Genomic DNA, 22810 nt, shown 5'->3' with positions numbered 1-22810 from the left:
ATAAAGCCTTAGTAAGACCACACCTAGAATACTGCAACCAATTTTGGTCACCACACTTTACAAAAGATGTTGAGACTCTAGAAAAAGTGCAGAGAAGAGCAACAAAGATGATTAGGACACTGGAGGCTAAACAATATAAAGAACGGTTGCAGGAACTGGGCATGACTAGTTTAGTGAAGAGAAGGACCAGGGGGAGACATGATAGCATGTTCCAATAATTGAGGGGCTGTCACAGAGAGGAGAGGATCGACCTATTTTCCAAAGCACCTGAAGGCCAGATAAGGAATAACAGATTGAAACTGATCAAGGAGAAATTCAATCTGGAACTAAACAGAACTTTCCTGACAGTGAGAACAATCAACCAATCAACCGATGTTGTTGGTGCTTCATCACTGGAGGCTTTCAAGAAGAGACTGTACTGCCATCTGTCAGAAATGGTGTAGGGATTCCTGCTTGGGAAGACTTTCCAACTCTGTTATTCTATTCTATTCTATTCTATTCTATTCTATTCTATTCTATTCTATTCTATTCTATTCTATTCTATTCTATTCTATTCTATTCTATTCTATTCTATTCTACGCTACGCTACGCAACGCAACGCAACGCTACGCTACGCCAACTGTTCCACTTATCAATCAACTAGTGGTACAAAAGATTTAGAGCAGGTGTGTCCAACCTGCAGCCAGTGGCCCACATACAGCCCTGGACAGCTAGTAATGCAGCCCCACAAGATTGTAAACTTTTAACATTCTTATCTGATTTATATACATTAACTATATTGTATATTTCATACAGTACACAGCCGAAGACAATTCTTCTTCATTTCAGTAAGGCCCAGGGATTCATGATTTAGAGGGATTTGGGAGGTTTTGTTGTTGTTGCTTGACTGCCATTGAATCAGAGCCATTGGATTTGTTGCTGAAAAGACAGACAATCCAAATAGGTTTACTTTTGGGATTGATATGGGAAATATTAATCACTCTAAAAACCCTGTGGGAAGAAAGTGAGAAAACAGGTTTTCTCTGTGAACAGTGGCTCTAAGACAGGCATGTCAAACTCGCGACGTCACATGACGTCGCTCGATGTATCACAACTTTTCCACCATTGCTGGCAATGGGGAGGGCACAGTTTCGTCATGATGCATCCGGCCCACGGGCTGAAAGTTTGACATGCCTGTTCTAAGAAGTTAAATGTCCACTACAGAACTATACAGAACTATACAAAACTACAGAAACACAATAGCCAGTTTCTTTCTATTACACTTTCAGTGACATGCATCATGCTAGAAAATTCCAAGGGTTAGTCAGTGCCAAAGATTCAGCTCTCTAGATGGACGACTCAACCATTTCTTTTAAAAATATTTTTTAGCAAAAAGTGATTGCAGAAACCAGAGTTCTCTCTTAGCCACACCAGTACTGCAGAAGGGACACTAAGCCCAAAGATTGGATAGAAAGAAGAAATCCAGAGATCTCTTGATTGCTGCTCCAAGCATGTCATTTCAAATCTCCTCCACCAGGTAGTATGGGTTGTCCAAGATGGGTACCTAAAGCTGTCTTTGGCCTGCTTCTGCTGCTGATGAGATACAGGTACTGACATGAAGTCATGTCTTAGAGATAGTTAATGGACTATCTTCATGCTAGGGCAAGGAGGTTGCATGATTGTGGTCTTAGAAGGAATTAGAGAAAGCCACAAGTAATGAGGAAAAGATATCAGGCACTTGATACTGTAGTACCTATAACAGGGGTCCTCAAACTTGGCCCTTTTATGATTTGTGGACTTCAACTCCCAGAATTCCTCAGCCAGCGTGCCTGGCTAAGGAATTCTGGGAGTTGAAGTCCACAAGTTATAAAAGGGCCAAGTTTGAAGACCCCTGTCCATAATGACAAAAGATTAGATTAAGAATGAAAAATGCAGTCATTAGGTTGTGTCTTATATCCAGTGCTGGATGGAAATGTACAAATCGTATAGTTTGCATTGTGACATCACAACACAACACACTTTTCCTTTAACCACATCCACTGCAGAACATAAGGAAAGGAAAGGTAGAGTGTGAGAAATGATTTGCTGGATTTTCCCTTCTCATCAACCTTTAGAAGTTGTGTAAAGAATTGAACTTAATTATTGATCCAGTTTCTTGCTATTTATATAGGAATTAGTTTTGGGTCAGAGGGAGTTAGCATGTACACATTGGTTTGAGAAGCAGATTCCTGTTGATCTTACATAGCTGTATAATGATCACATGTCTTTAAGCTGCTTCTTAGTAAAATATAAGCAAATCCATGGAAATTCCAGTCAGAGGTTTGTTTGGACTAAAAAGGGACAGAAGATTGAGGAATGAGAAAAACCCATCCCCTGTTGGAAATTTTGGGCAGTATGTTTATTTAAAATGAATTGCAGAGAAGGTGAAAGGGACCCAGGTCAGTACCATCTTCAGTGATACAGCAGGTGCTACATAAATAAATATACAGGCAAAACTACAAAAACAATAAACAACAAGAAAAAACCCCCGGAGCTCTCACAAAAATTAGTCTAAGAATAAAAAGGCCCATCTAAGTGGCTGAAAGAGGAGCCTCTTGCTTAAAACTTAAACAAATAACTGTCAAGGGTTAGTAGTATAGCACATGCTGTCCAAATATTCATTGAATTGAATGGTCTAACCTGCCAACCATACCTACCATACCTGTTTGGCAACCAGTAAAGGCCAAGGATAGCAATAGAAAGCTGGCCAATAGATAAAGTACTTCTGGAAAAAAATGAGCTATTTTTTTGTTCTTCAAAAAACGAATATTAAGCCAATTTGTGTGATTCTGTCTTAGCAGAATCAGTACAAAGGAGATTTAACTATGTTAGTGAATGATTGGGATAAGTGTGCTTGTAGTGAAAATATGTCCATGTTTTTGGAAGCAGGAAATCATACTTAAGTTTCTTAGAAGTAAATATCACTGAACCCTATAGAAGTTCCTTCTGAGTAGAAATTCACTTCCTGTACTATACAGGTAGTCCTCAATTTACGACCACAATCGAACCCAACATTTCCTCAATCTTCTGCCCCTTTAGTCCAAACAAACCTCTGACTGGAATTTCCATGGACTTGCTTATATTTTACTAAGAAGCAGCTTAAAGACATGTGATCATTATACAGCTATGTAAGATCAACAGGATTCTGCTTCTCAAACCAATGTGTACACACTTAGAAATGAGACATTTGTTCAGTGAGTTTTGCCCCATTGTACGACCTATCTTTCCACCATTGTTAAGTGAATCACTGAAGCTGATAAGTTAGGAACCCAGTTGTTAAGTGAATCTGGCTTCCCTATTGACTTTGCTTGTCAGAAGGTCGGAAAATGGGGATCACATGACCTTGGGACACAGCAACGGTCATAAATATGAACCAGTTTCCAAACATATGAATTTTGCTCACATGATCATGGGGATGCTGCAAAGGACGTAACGGTGAAAACTCACATTTTTCAGTGTCATTGTAACTAAATGAGCTGTTATAAGTTGACTATTACCTGTGTACAGATGTTTTCAACATTCCAGTGCAATCTCTAAAGCAAGTATCTCCTAAAATGTGATAATGTAAGAGTTTTCAAATAGCCAAATGTCATGCAGTGAAGTACCCTCTATAATCAGTTGTGGTTTGTGCACAGACCTTTCATGTAATTTTTCTCCCAGAATTCATAAACTTAATTGCCTGTTTTGCTGGCGCACATAAGAACAATATACCTTTGGAAATTGGGGAGGTACATAAAGTTAATAGACTAGATTAAAGCGTATGGTTGTAGCTTGCTGGCAAGCTGCAGAAGGTCCCAAGTTAATTACAGCAGTTTTAGCAAGATTTTCTTTTTCTTTTTGTAAAAAGTGGTAGAGAACTGCTGCTACTTAGTGCTGGCAATGCTCAGACAGAGAGGATCATTATTGCACTTCGGGAACGAGAATTTCCTGTATCTCTTCATTTCCAGGTTTATGGCATCTAAATGGAATGTCATGGACAGGTCATCATGTAGGAGCACAAGACCACATTTCCCCAGGTCCATGATGACTTATAAATCCATTCACACAGCACACTACTGTTGTTTAATTTTCTTCATGCCTATGATATGAAAGCAAACACATCTTATACATACGTGTATAAAAGTGCTAATTATTAGTATATAATTTTACAAAAGGGGAAAGTTATTACAGTTAACACAGCACAAAAGAGATGCAGTAATAGCACTGTTTTTATAAAGCCTTAGTAAAGCCACACCTGAAATACTGCATCCAGTTTTACAAAAAAGGATTTTGAGATTTTGGAAAAAGTGCAAAGAGGAGCAACTAAGATGATTAAAGGCCTGGAGACAAAAACATATGAAGAAAGGTTGCAGGAATTGGGTATGGACAGTCTAGAGAAAAGAAGGACTAGGGGTGACATGATAGCAGGATTCCAGTATTTGAGGGGCTGCCACAAAGAAGAGGGGGTAAACTTATTTTCCAAAGCACCAGAAGGCAAGACAAACAATGGATGAAAACTAATCAAAGTGAGAAGCAACCTGGAATTAAGGAGAAGCTTCCTAACAGTGAGACCAATTAATCAGTGGAACAGCTTGCCTTCAGAAGCTGTAGGGACTTCATCACTGGAGGTTTTAAAGAAAAGACTGGAAATCCACCTGTCTGAAATGGTATAGGGCAGGGGTCAGCAACCTGAAACAGTGAAAGAGCCACTCGGAACCGGTTCCCTCACAAAAGGAAAAACTGGGAGCCGCAAAAAATGTGTGCACATGAGCGTACATACGCGCATGCGCAGAACAGGGTTTGACTGAAGAGTGGAGCCAAGGCGAGATATGCACCTACCCTGCATATTTGAATTGATTGGTTGAACTTTTTTAGTCCCACTGTTTTTTTGGACTGCACATGGCAGAGGACTGGGAGCCGCAGGAGATGGCTGAAAGAGCCGCATGAGGCTCTGGAGCCGCGGGTTGCAGACCTGTGGTATAGGGTCTCCTGCTTGAGTTGGGGGGGGTAGACTAGAAGATATCCAAGATCCCTTCCAGCTCTATTCTGATTAATAACTTCTGTACTGCCTTTCTTTCTGCTGTGTCATTCTCTTAAAATATGTGTATTGATTTAAGGGCTACTTATTACTAGAATTTATTCATTCAATCAATCAATCAATCACATTTGTATAGCTGCCTATCTCACACTGTGATCTTGGAGGCATACATAATAATAATCAAAAGTGTACAAAAACTGCTAAAACAATCAATTTGAATTAAAAATGAAAACAAAAAGGCAGTAAAACCTACAACGTCCTTCAATTAAGTCTCATATAACTATCTAACAGGTGCTTCTCTATCATGGGATTCCAAAGCTAGTTAACAAAACCATATTTTAAGGACTTTCTGAAAAGCCTCACATCAAGAGAAATAATAAAGAAGACTGTCTTTATAACATACTGTATAACTCAAGGAGATATGCATAATGCTTTAGTCTTCTTTCTTCACCATAGCAACGATCCTTTGACCTGACTTTTACATTTAATGGAGGATTAGAATTCACATGCTTGCAGGTACTAGTCCAGTATTTAATTCCAACATCAAACTGACTTGTGTCTCTTGATATGAGATTCAGTCTATAAATATACAATCCATAGTAAATAGCATCAAACAGAATGAAATCTTGTACACCACTTAGCGTAAAACAGTGGATCCAATTCATTTCCCTCAAGAATTTTCTTTAAACTTCCTCTTTAACCTCCTCATTGCAGCAATTTTACATTCCCTGTTGTGTGGCTCTTTAAATAACGTTTAGTAACAGAGTTTGAAGTTTTTCCTCTTTTGATAATGCAAGGGACGCGGTGGCTCAGTGGGTTAGGACGCTGAGCTTGTTGATCAGAAGGTCGGCAGTTTGGCGGGTCGAATCCCGAGTGCCGCGTAGCAGAGTGAGCACCTGTTACTCGTCCCAGCTTCTGCCAACCTAGCAGTTCAAAAGCACGTAAAAATGCAAGTAGAAAAATAGGGACCACTACGGTGGGAAGGTAACAGCGTTCCGTGCGCCTTTGGCGTCTAGTCATGCTGGCCACATGACCATGGAGACGTCCTCGGACAAGCGCTGGCTCTTCAGCTTTGAAACGGAGATGAGCACTGGCCCCGAGAGTCGGAAACGACTAGCACGCGTGTGCAGGGGAACCTTTACCTTTACCTAACAGAGTTTGAAGTTTTTCCTCTTTTGATAATGCTGCAGTGACCATTTATACAGTATGTGTTTGAATGGACCTGGATGTAAGAATAATTCACATGGTTGCTGGAAGACCTGGATGACCCTTTTAACCTTCTGTAAAGTTTTTTTCATTGCCTTTCCAGGACACTTCCTGGTATTTACCCATTCAGTGGTAATTCACAATCTGGGGATCCTCTAGAATTCACAGTTCCTTCTCCACAGGTAGGGCAGCATCTGCGGTAGGAGAACTTTCTCACAATTACTTATGATCCAGCTGCATCCATTCCTAGAACAGAGGGTGCAGCTTATATTCATTATCCCTTAGTCACTTTTTATTTGACTGGTGTAGTAAGCTCTATGTAGGAGTGGCCTTGAGGAACATTTGGAAGCTTCAACTGGTACAGTCATTTAAGGAATTATGGAAGTATGGCAATACAGCCAAATAACTGCTTTGGGAGTGCATTATTTGCCTTCTGGGTGTGATTCAAGGTGAAGGAAATCACTTTTAAGGTGGCCCTGAGTTATTTAAGGGAGAACTTCATCTGTATTCATCTGTCTATCCAATTACAATAGGATCAACTCCGTCAAAGTTCTTCTTTACAAGACTCAAGAGAAGTCTTTATAAGACCACAAATTCTTTACAAGAAACTCAGCACTGATTTTTCTTTTTTCTTTTTATAGCTGCCCTCAATGTTGGAATTCCCTCCTATCCAGATTTGGGCAGCTCCATCCATACTGGACTTTAAGAACACCATTAAGACCAACTGGTTTTATCTAGCACAGGATGAGGCCAAGGTATGATTGGAGATTGGGTTTAGGAGCATAAAAATGTTGTATTTTCTGGTTTTTTTAAGCATTTCATTTTAACATTTAATTTCCTTTTAATTTTATTTTAATATTTGGAGTCATTTTCACTTAGTTTATGCATGTTATTTTATGATAAAACTGGCCAGCAAATGAAGTAAATAATAAAACTGATGCTGCAAAATATCTGCTTATTAAAAAAAACCTCCAAAACTGTAAAGGTTTATGCAATATTTAGAATTATTGCTTTCCCCAGATGTTTAGGTCTTTTTCTGCATTTTACTAGCATTTTTCACCTTATATTTCATGTTGAAAAATGTTACATTGAGGGAAGATGCAATTCCTTATTTCATTTCCTTATTTATCTACCCAGTTAGAAAATTAGTTAATGTTTTAGAGGAGATTATGATTGATTTATGAAGTGCCATTAAGTCATGTCAGATTGTTTCAGAATGATCTGATTGCCACTTGGCCATTTATAGCTCTTGTTTGTACACTCACTGCTATCATAATCAAATCCATCCCCATTGCAGCTGGCCATCCTCTTCCTCTTTTCCTTCAACTTTTCCAAGAATTATGGATTTCTTAAGGGAAAAGGATGTCTGCATGTTATGTCCAAAATACGATTTTTGTGAAGTTTGGTCATTAGCACTTTGAGAATTCTGGCTGTATTTATTCCTGACTGCCCAGTGCATCAATATTTCATCAATATAGTTACTTCAAACTGCCTGTTTCACAGGGAGAAGGATGTGTTAGGATTAAACAAAAAACAGAAAGCCAGAAACAAATAACTCTATTTTTTGTTGGAATAGACCCATCATGGGATTTGAATATCCCCAAAAGAAAGTTATGAAGGGCCACAGATCTCTGCTGTAACACTATCTCCCATTTTAACAGTTTGCCAGATTTTTGCAGCCACATCTAGTACTGTAGGTTAACAATGCTGTGTAAACAAAGCAACTGCCTTGCATTATGTTTACAAATAAATGAAATCAACCAGTAGTGGATATTGTTTGTTCTTCTTAAAGATTTCACATGGTTCTTAGATTTTCCCCCCCCTCATTTGTCACCAACATTCAATGAGGAGGTGTTTTAGTGTTAAACTGGGTGAAAACAGACTGTACAGCTAATTAATTAAAAAAGAAGAAAGCTAAATTATGATAGGGTTCACAGATTAATAACATCAGGGGAAAGATTTTCAAGATCTGTAATTTTAATTCATATCAGGTTAAACCACAGAAATATTTTAGAATTCATCTTTCACCTTTTATATGTCACCTAGTCCTTCTTTTCAAATGCCACACACAGTGATGACATAAAATTGCTTTCACAGAATGGTTGTTATAACTGGTTCAAATAACTACACTATTAAGAGGATGAACTGGGTAAAAGTGGCCAACTATCTTGAATTATAATAGCAATAGCACTTACACTTTTATACAGCCCATAGTGCTTTACAGCATTAGTTTTACAATCTAGCTTTTAAACACAGCCCTTGGTCCAAATAAGCCCTTTCTCTCTTTTGCTAGGTCAGTTAAGTGATATGTTTATATTTCTAATATGTAATGAAATAACTTTAAAATAGTTGCAAGAAATTTGTTATCATGGATTACTTGAGAGACATGCTTAATCCCATTTAATCCCATTTATATCCCACCCTTCTCCGAAGACTCAGGGCGGCTTACAATCTAAAGCACAAATCAATGTGCTTAGCAACAGCCTTCATTCTACGTATATGCCTGCTTATTAGGGCTTTTTAAACCATTTAAACCATTTTAAAATGGTTTAAAATTCCAGACTGAAAAACCTGTGGAGTCCTTGATGCTCTCTGAGCTTGGTTGTTTTCTTGCAGATATTTCATTACCAAACTATGTAGCACTATTAATGCTAGCACTGATATTATTACCGTACCTAGTTTGGCAATGAAACATCTGCAAGAAAATAAACAAGCTCAGAGAGCACCAAGGATCCTCATTTCGTCCCTGAGCTACAAATATTCTCCTTTATTATTACTGAAAATAACCACTCTCTGTGTGTGTTTGTGTGTCATATCTATATATATGAAAACACCTTTGGAGAAATGTATTGCTTGTACAATTAAGCAGAGGTGAAAAATCTCCTCTTCCAATTTTAAGAAAGAGTAGAAGGACAATTTGCTTTGTCCAAACCCCTGACTTCATACATATCTTAAATACATCACAATCAGCTTATTTATCTGGAATATATAAATCCATATATATTGATGGAATGCTAAAAGAATAATAACAAGCTCTATAAAAAGCTATTTACACATTTGATTTTCATTTTCAGATAGTTTCACAGTCTGTTCTTTTTCTTATCTGATAGTGTTTTAACTACAAAACAAACATTTTGAATAAAAAAAGGTCAATTGTTTATTTTGAACACTGTGAAGGAAAAATAAGATAAAAAGGTGTAATCTACACTCACACCTAGGAAGTCAGACCCATTACCTTCCACTAACATTGATACAAAATAGATGGCAGACTCAGTCGGGTGTCAAGAGCTGAATCTCCCAGTCAGAATTGACATGAAATGCCAACTCCATTTCAACATTCTACTTCCTGACTGTGTAAGGTCATGGAGGACATTTTGCTATTTGCACATGGGGTGAACTCTGAAGGGGGAAAAAAGGAAGACATTTGGAGGTACCCTGTGGAACATCTAAGATCTGGTACTTAATAGTCCTCCAATGGGTCTCTCTTCAAACATTAGGCCCTTCTGCCACTGCGTCTCTTATCTACTGCTTTCTGGATTGTCCTATGGGGGTTGCAGGTGAACAGAAACCTGGAATTTAGCTCCAGCTGCATTCCCAGAATTTCCTTCAGCAGTTTATTCAGGGTCTACACTAGTTATTTATGTGAAGTAGCCCAAAGGGTTGTTAGACAGCTGCAGTTGTAACATGGAAGATGACTATGATGCTCATTTATATAGGTAGTCCTCAAATTATGACTGTAATAGAGCCTTGCCCATCAAGGTTATAAGTTGTGATGTTCGTAAATTGGGTCACTCAAATGGTCATCCCAATTTTATAATCTTTTTTTTTATGGTTGTTAAGCAAGCAGTGCAGTCCTTAAGCAAACCAATGATTCTCTATGGACTAATTTTGCTGAAAAGTAGAAATATATGCCAGTTTTTGGTAAAACTGTTATAAAACCTGGTCACATAAACAAGGGAAGCTGCACACTGCCATAAATGCAGGCCAATTTCAAAACACCAGAGTAGATTGTAGTCAATGGAACTTGGAATCTGAGTCTTAGGTGCCTCCAGGGAGGTCTGTCATAACTTCAAGCAATCGCCAAATGACCTGTCATAAATCGAGGACTACCTGTATTTCTTGTAGACAAGAAATCATAGAGAAAAACATGACTGTGATCTCAGTAAAGGATAATATTTATGGCTCAGGGTTAGTGCATTAATGATTTTACCTAGTTTGAGTAATGAAACTTCTTCAAGAAAACAGCCAAGCTCAGAGAGCACCAAGGATCCCCTCACTATCATGGTTTAAAACATGGTTTTTCAACCAGTGGTACACGTACCACTAATGGTACACGAGCACCTGGCTGGTGGTACGCGGCATCGCCTGCCTCCCCGCCTCCCCCCCACCGCCTCCCCCCCACCCCCACGCTCTGCTCCTTCCCAACTCACTTGCTGCTGGAAAGCATGCTGCTTGGCAGCGGCCTGCAGGAACCCTACAGAGGGCGCGCACAGGGGCAGAGCGAGACCCCGCCCTCCCCAGGGACTTGTGCAGCAACCGGATTGACTTCTGATTGGCACTTCTTTGGGGCACACATGGCCAGGAAGGCACGTCGGAGTCCCACCGGTAAGGCAATCGGCCCGCTCCTCACCCATCGCCTGTCAGCCCCGGGACAGCCCCGCGTGAGCACCTCGCCAGCTGCCGAACCCTGCCTTTCGAGCAGGAGTGGCCTTGCCCTGCTTGTCCTTGGGTCATGTGACCAGAATTTGCAAACTTCTGACATGCAAAGTCAATGGGAAAGTCAATGGGAAAGCCAGATTCACTTAACCATGTTACTAACTGAACAATTCAATCAGAATAGAGCTGGAAGGAACCTTGGAGATCTTCTAGCCCAACCCCCTGCTCAAGCAGGAGACCCTATACCATTTCAGACAAATGACTGTTCACTCTCCTCTTTAAACCTCCAGCGATGAAGCACCCACACCTTCTGAAGGCAAGCTGTTCCTTTGGTTAACTGCTCTCACTGTTAGGAAGTTTCTCCTTAATTCCAGGTTGCTTCTCTCCTTGATTAGTTTCCATCCATTGTTTCTTGTCTTGCCTTCTGGTGCTTTTGGGTAATTGCAATGATTCACTTAACAGTGGCAAGAAAAGCTATAAATTGGAGCAAAACTCACTTAACAAATGTTTCACTTAGCAACCTAAGTTTTGGGCTCAATTGTGGTTGTAAGTTGAAGGCTACCTGTACTGGACATCCATGTCCAGTATTTATGCTGGAAAAGGGTTTCTTTCTTTTGTCATACAACAGTACTGAGTGGGGACTGTCCTCTTACAGTCAGGAGTATAGCAGTCACGCTGTGAAACAGAGCTCTAAGATCCTGTGTAATCAGAGAAAACTGTAACGATTCCCTTGATTTTATTAATGGCTCCAGCCATTCCTTCTGACAATGCAAGGTGATAACAAGCAACATGAAGTGCCAAGTCAATTCAGTAAAAGTCTCTGTTCAAGGGAAAATTTATAAGTAGATAATTAAATGAAAGCCTCTTAATCTTTAAAAAAAGAAAAGAAAAACCAAACAACTGTTATCCTGAAAGCAAATTATATATGGTAATTCACCAGACAAGCAAAGTGGGAGCAAGTAGCTATTATTTAGCACAGATGTACTTGCTCTGCTCAAAGTCTTACCTTATTCTGTACTAGTGCAGCGATTTTGATAGAGATGGTAGGTACATCAGTGTGGAAAATTCAATCTCTCCAAACTAACAATCTGAATTCAAATACTGAATCAGCCAACCCAATTGGCTGGCCACTTTTCTACAGTGAAAAGGAAGCTTTGTCTGTTTCTTAAAGTTATTTCAATGCCCAGGTCAAAAGTGGGTAACTACCATGATCCAGCAATTTGAAGGGAAGTGCTCCTTCAGCAATAGGTGCTGCTTTGAATGGATGTTTCAATGAAAGCTTTGTCCATTTGAAGCTGTTTTGTAGCTACAGGCAAAAATAATTATTGAATGCACTAACTAACATTGTCTATCATGGAAAACTTTCTTGATACAACCCAAAGCAAATGACAGGTTGGAGAAATTTCATATTGGAAAACTCAAAGGCACAGATACAGATTGGGCAAGACCTGGCTTAAAAACAGTAACTGTGAGAGGGACCTTGGAGTCCTAGTAGAAAATCATTTAACCATGAGACAGCAGTGTGCAACAGCAGCCAAAAAAGCTAATACAATCCTGGGGTGTATCACTTTACTGACAAAGGTCAATATAGTCAAAGCTATGGTTTTCCCAGTAGTAATGCATGGCTGTGAGAATTAGACCATAAGGAAGGCTGAGCAATTAAGAATTGATGCTTTTGAATTGTGTTGTTGGAGAAGACTCTTCGAGATTCCCTTGGACTGCAAGGAGATCAAATCAGTCAATCCCAAAGGAAATTAAACTTGACTGTTCTTTGGAAGTATAAATACTAAAGCTGAAGCTCAAATACTTTGGCCACCAAATGAGGAGAGAAGACTCTTTGGAAAAGACTCTGAGGCTAGGAAAGATTGAAGACCAAAAAAGAAGGTGATGGCAGAGGATGAGATGGTTACATAGTATCATTGATGCAATGAACATGAATTTGGGCAAACTCTGGGAGACAGTGGAGGACCTGGCATGTTCTGATCCATGAGGTTGCAAAGAGTTGGGCACAACTTAGTGACTGAACAACAAAGGTATGTATGTCAGTGTATCTTTGTCATACCATCCTAGCAGCCTATTTTGTTCATAGCTCTTTTGACTTCCTTGATTGGTCAGTGCTACAGCTTTACATAAGGGCAAATAAATCTATTTTCCAACCCGTTCATTTCTGCATATGTTCAACAACAAGACTATTCAATCTTCCAGTTCTACTGTAAAATGACCTGTGTGGGCTTAAAAGTTAAGCAAGCTGGGCCATCCAGGAAATTCTGTGGCTATAGGCTAGATGGGAAGTTAGAAGCCATCTTTATATAACATAGTGACAGATGACTTCTATACAGGTAGTTCTCAGCTTATGACCACAATTGAGCTCAGAATTTTGGTCTTAAGTCATTGCAGTAATTAAGCAAAACACTATGTAACTTGACTTGGTTTTATGACTGTTTTACAATGGTAATTAAACAAGTCACTGAAGTCATTATGTCAACAAAGTTCTTAAGAGACCCATGTGGTCATTAAGCAAATCCAACATATCTATACTGTTATCAAGAAAATTGAAGGGATGGATTCAGTAACTTACTAGAAACAAAGTTCAGCTTCAGAACATCTTTCTTGAAAAACAAGTCTAGAAAATATAGTTCTGCCTACATTTCCAGGTTATTTAAATATAAATAATGGTTCATAATATAACAACTCTGAACAGACAATACAATTGTTCTAATCACATATTCTTATACGATTATTTTGAACAGCATAATAGAATATTCAACAGCATAGCAAGAAATGACATATATTGTTTTCTTGTTGCTATTATTTTCTCTACTTGAATATAGGAGGGAGAAAGTAAATAGATACAATGGATGATAGATAGATAGATAGATAGATAGATAGATAGATAGATAGATAGATAGATAGATAGATAGATAGATAGATGGAATTCAGCCAGTTCGCACCAGTTCGGCAGAACCAGTAGCTAATTTTTTGTTGCCCAGGCCCAGATAGGACGTCTGGAAGTGGCATCCACACAGAGAACTAGTTGTTCACATATCTGAATCACACCACTGGATGGATGGATGGATGGATGGATGGTGGAAGGATAGATAGATAGATAGATAGATAGATAGATAGATAGAGAGACAGACAGATGGAATTAGAGTCTGTTACAATCACAAACCGCTAATCAAAATAAAACATTAAAAATAAAAGCAGAATAAAAGCAGAATAAGAACATTTCATTGGTGGTAAGTTCATCAGTGGGACCTCAGGGTGCGTTTAATTTTACAGGTGCTACAACAGAATTTAGCTACATTCAGAGAAACCACATCATATCAATTTGATAACAACAATGTACATAAAAAGAGATAAGTTTTTTTTTTCCCAAGTGGGTCCTGGAAAAGCATAACAGGACATGAACTGCAATTTTAATGTCCCCTTGACAATACAAGTCTTAGCTTATAGGAAATGTTTTTACCTCGACATTCCAAAACGGCTTAGTGTTGAAGGGTGCTAAAATTAGTGCCCTTCAGAATTTGGAGATTGTTATATGATGTAAATATCCTGCTCATTTGGAAGGAGGGTAATTTCTATTTCTATGAGGTAGGTTAGCAATTGGCTTTGAGACAGCTAACATATTTTACAGTTGAGTGGGGCCAAAGCCTGAGGCACCAGTCTGAAAATTTTATCTACAGAGCCTTTATGAATCTGTTTGGAATGGTCTTCAGTTTTGTTCTGCTTAATTACTTTAGTTTTTATTTTCTTGTGTTTGGTAAGTCAGCTTGAAATTATTTACTGAATTATAATTAGTCTATGAATTGTAAATGTAATGTAAGCTACTTTCCATTTCATCTTTCTTATTCTTAAGCAGTCTATCCTGAAAAAAACAATCTTTGTAGACGAAATAAGTGAGTTCACTAAGTAGGTGAAGGATATTAATCAAGACCTGAAGTTTACGGAACTTGTAGAGAGGCAATTGCTAATAGATAAAATTTTATCAGTATGATTCTGAAACATACATTAGGGAAATAATGAATAGACCTTACTATTAGGAGCAGAATTGCAAGTATGCGGACATTGCTACTATTTTATAAATATGAAGCAATGGCTTTGAATAGTGATCTTCTTCATTTTAAACCAGGGCTTTTCAACCTTTTCACCCATTGTACCACTTTTTAGGATAAGGCAATGTCCGAGTACCACCAGTCGCCCAGCAAGGTGTCAAAAACTTGGCCAAAAAAAAGAAAAAAACAATTCGCTTAGTGACTGTTCAAAGTTACGATGGCACTGAAAAAAGTGACTTATGACCATTTTTCACATCTATGACTGTTGCAGCATCCCCAGGGTCATGTGATTTACATTCAGATGCTTGGCAACCAGTTCATATTTATGATCGTCACATTGTTCCAGGGTCATGTGATCGCTTTTTGCAACCTTGTGACAAGCATTTAACCACCATGTTACTAATTTAATCTCTCTCTCTCCCTCTCTCTCTCCCCCTCTCTTTCTCCCTCTCTCTATTTCTCTCTCTCTCCCTCCCTTTCTTTCTCTCCTTCTTTCTCTCTCTCTCTCTTTCTCCTTCTCTCTCTTTCTCTCCCTCTTTTTCTCTCTCCCTCCCTTTCTTTCTCTCTCCTTCTCTCTCTCTCCCTCCCTCTCTCTATTTCTCTCTCTCCCTCTTTCTCTCTCTTTCTCTTCCTCTTTCATTCACTCTGTCTATTTCTCTCCCTCTCTCCCATTGTCCCTTCCTTCCTTCTTTCCTTCCTTTCTTCCTTCCCTCCCTCTTTGTCCTTTCTTCCTTCCCTCCCTCCCATTGTCATTTCCTTCCTTCCTTCCTTCCTTCCTTCCTTCCTTCCTTCCTTCCTTCCTTCCTTCCTTCCTTCCTTCCTTCCTTCCTTCCTTCCTTCTCCATTTTTACCAAGAAACCTGATGCCCACTTAACTCTTTATGAAGCACCTGAGGAAAGTTAGGGAAGATCTATCAACGATACTTGGAGGTTGCTAGCTCATTTAATAAGCTTTATTCCAGCAACAGAAACACCTCGCATTCGCTCACAGTCGATCCATGCATGCCAACAATGCTGCTCTGGACCACCCTTCACACGGGATGGATGGAAGACACGCCAAAGTGCCCTTCACCCCGCTGCCTTCTGCAGATGCAGCCAGAGTCCAGGGTGAGGGGGAGATCCGGGGCTGAGGCACACTTGGGGAAGCACATGGCAGCAAATCACAATCAGCTGCTCTTGTGGGATGGAGGCACAAAGCCGGCCAAACAGGGCTCGAAGTGGTTGACTGTCCCGGACCACAGCTGCACTTCCACCTTTCCAAGGCAGCCCCCACAGACAGAGTGCAGTGCAGGGAATATACGCCAAAGCTTGTCCCAGAGCCTCCCACTGCTGGAAGCCTGCGGCGGTGACATAATGGGGCTTGCAAAAAGCAGGGCGGGCGGCGGCGTCTGCTCACGGCACTGCCCAAAAGCAAACAGGGCAAAAGCAAGCAGCGGGAGCCTTCCGCTGCTGGAAGCCTGCTTGCAAAAAGTGGGGTGGGCGGCAGCAGCTGCTCACGGTGCTGCCCAAAAGCAAGCAAGGCAAGGCCGCTATCAAGCCCTGGGCACAACAATCAACTGGGTGTGGGGGGGGGAATCCGTGCAGCAGCCTGGTTACCTGGCCTGCCAGCAGCTCATTGCTCTGCCGAAGACGCACCAAAGCTAGGGAAGACGCACCAAAGCCAGCCGCTCATTGCTCTGCCGATCAGCTGGTTTACTGCACGGATTCCTCCCCCCACACCCACCGAGTTGATTGTCAAGCCCGGGGCTTGATAGCAGCCTTGCTCTGCTTGCTTTTGGCCAGCACTGTGAGCAGCTGCTGCCGCCCACCCCACTTTTTGCAAGCCCCATTATGCTGCTGTTGCAGGCTTCTGGCAGTGGAGGCTCCGGGACAAGCTTTGGTGCGTCTTCCCTGCGCTGTGCTCTGTCAGTGGCTCAAATGTGGAGTCTCAGCCTCCCAGCTGATCGGCAAGCAGGGCAAGGCCACTCCTGTTCAAAAGGCAGGGTTTGGTGGCTGGTGAGGCACTCGTGTGGGGCTCTCCAGGGGCTGGTGGGCAATGGGGGAGGAGTGGGCTGATTGCCTTACCGGTACCTGGGACTCTGACGTGCCTTCCCAGCCATGTGTGCCCCGAAGAAGCACCAATCAGAAGTCAATCCGGTTGCTGCACAAGTCCCTGGGGAGGGCGGGGTCTTGCTCTGCACCTGCACGCACCCTCTGTAGGGTTCCTGCAGGCTGCTGCCAAGCAGCATGCTTTCCGGCAGCAAGTGAGCTGGGAAGGAGCGGAGCGCGGGGGTGGCGGTGGGGAGGAGGCAGCGGGGTGGAGGTGGGGGGGAGGCAGGCAACGCTGCGTACCACCAGCCAGGTGCTCGTGTACCACTAGTGGTACGCGTACCACCGGTTGAAAAGCCATACTCTATGTGGATGCCGGTACCAAAAGTCTATTCTGGGCCTGGGCAACAAAAAAATAGCTACCGGATCTGCCAAAGTGGTACGACCTGGCTGAATCCCACCACGGACCTACACTATTATTCTGTTTTAAACTGTCACGTCTAAAACCTGGCAGCATTTTTTTCTTCCCGAGACATTCTGCCTTAACCATTAATTCCAGTGCAGTCCAGGACTCAATGCACGAGTCATTTGGTATTTGATTTACAGCTGTGCATTCCTCCAGCTGTGCTTCCTTAGCTGCCTGAGACATGCAACAGACTCTGACAGCAGCCGCTGGTTCACATCTACTTTTTATTTGCATCAGTGTGAAATAGCAGCTTGTGACATGAATAAAACATGCTTCATCTTTGCCCTACTCTGCCAGGAGAAAGCATCTCACTCATTTATTTCTGATAGTTTTGCTTTCTTCCTAAATAAGATGCCCTAATTCATTTCTTTTCCTCAATATTTGCCCGTCACATACTTCAGGGTTAAACAGCCTTTTTTTCTAGAGGTGATGCCATTGTGTCATTTGTCAGAATGTTCTCTTTTTAATGGATACATGGTTCCACATAAACGCACATGAACAGGAGACTTACAGAAAAGAATGTTGCTAAAAGTTATATTTGAAATACTTACGAAGCTGGGGAAAAACAATAATAATAAAGACACTGAAAGTTTTCAACTCAGAAAGATCAGACTAGCCCAGCAGCTGTTGATACAGTTCTACTTATGAATTATTGAGTCTGTCATTTGTACTTCTATAACTGTCTAGTTGGTACAGCAACCAAAGGGGCAGACTTCAACGGATAGTTAGGACTGCAGAAAAAAAAACCACTTGCAACCAACCTGCTTTCCATTGAGAGTATATATATTTCCCAGGTCAGAAGGAAGGATGAGAAAACATCTACAGACCCCTCAAATCCTGGACATAAACTGTTTTAACTCCTCCCCTTGGGACACTGCTATAGGGCATTGCATGAAAAAAAACCAACTAGACACATATACAATTTTCCCCCTCGTGTCATCACTCTGCAGAACATCTAATTCCCACAGCTCTATCTTATGTCTAAGTTTATTTACCCAAGTGGTATGGCTGTATTATTATTATTATTATGCTTTTCATATGTTTCATTATCTTCTCTTATTGGCAGGGCTTTTTTGTCATAGAACGCACTAGAATGGAGTTCCGGCACCTTTTTTCGACAGATTTTCCAGAGTTGAGTTCTTTTCCTATTGTTTCCCTTCCTGTCCTCATTTGTTTTTGAAAATGCCCTGCTGGTGGTACAGTTTGAGCGGTGTCCTCTCTGGTGCTGTCTGCCTCCTCTAGGAGGAGCCATGAGGTGCTGGAGCACCACAGCCAGAATGTGGCTTGATTGGCTGGGTCAGACCATGTGGTGTGGAAGCCGATGGTGGCAGTGGTAGACACATAAACATGGAGGCCATCTTTCAAGAGAGGGTGAGTGACCCTTTTGCCTTCCCTTACAGAAGGTGGGGTGTGTGTGAGGTTAAAAAGAGGCGAAGTGAAAGGAAAGAAAGGCAGCTGGCGTGGAAGCTTGCCCGACAGCAAAAGTTTGCTGTTAGTTCAAAGGCTGGGATGTCTACAAAAATCTCTTTCTAGTCTTTTATACTTTATATTCAAACTACAGAGGGGAAGACTAAGAATAAAGCCAATTCTTGTGATTTGGAGGTATTATTATTATTAATAATATATATTAATTACGTATTGGTCAGATATAAAGGTAGACCTACAGTATAAGGTTTCATCAGATCTATTTATTAACTTAAAGGTAAATTAAAAGTAGTCTGTTCACTGACAAAGTTTCAACTTTAATTTGTTTCAAATTAAAACTCCAAATGTAAATTTTTCCACCTTGTTTGACAACTTCTTAAAAATAATTCAACCTTTTACAAGCAACCAAATTTTGTTTTATTGGGCCAATTTCATTCCACATAGAAAGCTGACATTTCCACTCATTAAACTAAATGGGTATGCCAGTGGAAAATGTCCCAAAAGATTGATAAAATGGCTTCTTGTAATTTGAAGCCACACAGTGCATGGTAACATTAATAGTATTAATTTACCTTGAACAAAATCCTAGTCTTTTAGATACACTAAAAATTGAAGGCTTTTTTTTCCCAACTACAAAGGTAAACCTTGTAGGGTAGGCAAGGCGGGTTGCATGACATGTGTGAGTTCCGGCACCTTTTTTTATATACAAAAAAGCACTGCTTATTGGTATTATTAATATGATTATTGTGACCCTGTTATTGTGGTTATTGTTACTTTGTTGTTTTGCATGTCCACTGAGAGCTTATTGACTGGAGACAAATTCCTTGTGTGTCTTATCATACCCAGCCAATAAAGTATTTTCTATTTCTACTGATCTGGGCCAGGTAAATGGCCAATAATAAAGAATCACACTAAACAGAGACCATGCAGCTTTTCTTTTGGACTTTGAAAATGAAATCAATGTGAAAAGAGATCAAATAACTGAGAAGTATCCCTGGTTGGAAATTCCTGGCTAGTGCAGATTCTATCTGTTGTGTTGCCTGCTGTGTATCCATTGAGAAGAATGGAGAGTCAACTGGGCGAAGACCTAAGCAAGATTCTCTCTTGAGCTCCCATTTGTTGCCGAGGATTCCACATTGAATATGAGCTTATCTGGTATCAACAGTCCTGTGAAGCAGCTTTGCCTGAGCCATCTTTTTAATTTCTCATGATACACTGGAATGCCATTTCATAGAGACTTTAGGGAATGAAACTGAATGGCATTGCTGGATGTAGACAAACTAAAGCAAGCAGTTACAGACTGCTCTAGAGTTTTTCAGATACTGAGAAGGCAGGATGTAACAAATACTGTATCCCGAAGCTCTTTCCGGAAAATGTCAAGAAATGATCCAGACATTACAGTTGTTGTTGTTGTTTTAAAGAGAAACATGATATTTGTTTCCAGAAACGCATATTAGCAGATATGCTCATCATGGAAACAGAATACAATATTATTCCATTCTAGACATATACTTAGTCACATACATTAATGGGGGTGCAATGTCTCAGGGGTTAAAGATGCTGAGCTTGCCAGCTGGAAAGCTGAGAGTCCAGGTTCCAGACCTAAGCTCTGTGCAGTAAGGTAAGCTCCCAATACTTGCCTCATCTCCTGCCAACTTAGCTTCTTTTTAAAAATCTCCAGTGATGGAGCACCCATCTTTCGGTGCACATGTGATTTCTTTCCTGGCTGCCATATCATATCTATAAAGTTACCGGTATTATTAAATGTGGGCTTGAGTTTCTGGACAGTAGATATTTATAGCCTTGTCTGTTAAAGTTTGACAGGCAAAGTGGAACAAAGATACAGGAAGAGAAAGATTTGGATAGATATAGAGAATGGCAATAGAATAGAATAGAATAGAATAGAATAGAATAGAATAGAATAGAATAGAATAGAATAGAATAGAATAGAATAGAATAGAATAGAATAGAATAGAATAGAATAGAATAGAATAGAATAGAATAGAACTGGAAGGGACCTTGGAGGTCTTCTAGTCCAGTCTACTGCTGAAGCAGGAGAACCTATACCATCTCAGACAAGTGACTGTCTAGCCCAGGGGTAGGCAACCTCAGCTCTTTTATGACTCATGGACTTCAACTCCCAGAATTCCTGAGCCAGCTATGAGCCAGCTATGAAGTCCATGAGTCATAAAAGAGCCGAGGTTGCCTACCCCTGGGCTAGCCTCTTCTTAAAAATCTCCAGTGATGGAGCACCCACAATTTCTGGGGGCAAGCTATTCCACTGGTTAATTGTCCTCATTGTCAGGAAGTTTCTCCTTAATTCCAGGTTGCTTCTCTCTTTGATCAGTTTCCAATAACTGTTTCTTGTCCTGCCCTCTGGAGCTTTGGAGACTAACGTGACCCCCTCTTCTTTGTGGCAGACCCTGAAATACTAGAATACTGCTATCATGTCTCCCCTATTACTTTTTTTCTTTAGACTAGCCAAACCCAAGTCCTGCAGCTGTTCTTCATATGTTTTAGTCTCCAGGCCTTTGATCATCTTAGTTGCTCTTCTCTGAATTTTTTCCAAACTTTCAACATCTTTTTTGTGATATGGTCACCAAAATTGGCTGCAGTATTCCAGATGTGGTCTTACTAGGGTTTTATAAAGCGGTACTGATACTTCACATGATCTTGATTCTATGCCTCTGTTTATACACCCCAGGATTGTATTAGCTTTTTTGGCTGCTGTTGCACACTGCTGTCTCATGGTTAAATGATTTTCTACTATGACTCCAAGGTCCCTCTCACAGTTACTGTTTTTAAGCGAGGTCTTGCCCAATCTGAATCTGGGCCTTTGAGTTTTCCAACATGAAATTTCTCCAACCTGTCATTTGCTTTGGGTTGTATCAAGAAAGTTTTCCATGATAGACAATGTTAGTTAATGCATTCAATAATTATTTTTGCCTGTAGCTACAAAACAGCTTCAAATGGACAAAGCTTTCATTGAAACATCCATTCAAAGCAGCACCTATTGCTGAAGGAGCACTTCCCTTCAAATTGCTGGATCATGGTAGTTACCCACTTTTGACCTGGGCATTGAAATAACTTTAAGAAACAGACAAAGCTTCCTTTTCACTGTAGAAAAGTGGCCAGCCAATTGGGTTGGCTGATTCAGTATTTCAATTCAGATTGTTAGGTTGGAGAGATTGAATTTTCCACACTGAAGTACCTACCATCTCTATCAAAATCGCTGCACTAGTACAGAATAAGGTAAGACTTTGAGCAGAACAAGTACATCTGTGCTAAATAATAGCTACTTGCTCCCACTTTGCTTGTCTGGTGAATTACCATATATACTGTGCTTTCAGAATAACAGTTGTTTGGTTTTTCTTTTCTTTTTTTTAAAGATTAAGAGGCTTTCATTTAATTATCTACTTATAAATTTTCCCTTGAACAGAGACTTTTACTGAATTGACTTGGCACTTCACGTTGCTTGTTATCACCTTGCATTGTCAGAAGGAATGGCTGGAGCCATTAATAAAATCAAGGGAATCGTTACAGTTTTCTCTGATTACACAGGATCTTAGAGCTCTGTTTCACAGCGTGACTGCTATACTCCTGACTGTAAGAGGACAGTCCCCACTCAGTACTGTTGTATGACAAAAGAAAGAAACCCTTTTCCAGCATAAATACTGGACATGGATGTCCAGTACAGGTAGCCTTCAACTTACAACCACAATTGAGCCCAAAACTTAGGTTGCTAAGTGAAACATTTGTTAAGTGAGTTTTGCTCCATTTTGTAGCTTTTCTTGCCACTGTTAAGTGAATCATTGCAATTACCCAAAAGCACCAGAAGGCAAGACAAGAAACAAGGGATGGAAACTAATCAAGGAGAGAAGCAACCTGGAATTAAGGAGAAACTTCCTAACAGTGAGAGCAATTAACCAAAGGAACAGCT

General features: G+C 40.4%; 1 protein-coding gene across 2 annotated transcripts in view; it reads right to left on the bottom strand.

Annotated features, from left to right (window-relative positions):
- Positions 1-22810, bottom strand: part of GRID2 (glutamate ionotropic receptor delta type subunit 2) — a 1115417-nt gene that overhangs the window by 528838 nt on the left and 563769 nt on the right. The window lies entirely within an intron of this gene.

This window comes from Vipera berus (genome assembly GCF_964194415.1).
Source record: "Vipera berus genome assembly, chromosome: 7".
Lineage (NCBI taxonomy): Eukaryota > Metazoa > Chordata > Lepidosauria > Squamata > Viperidae > Vipera > Vipera berus.
The sequence above is the reverse complement of the archived record's forward strand: the minus strand, read 5'-3'. Positions and strand labels throughout refer to the sequence as shown.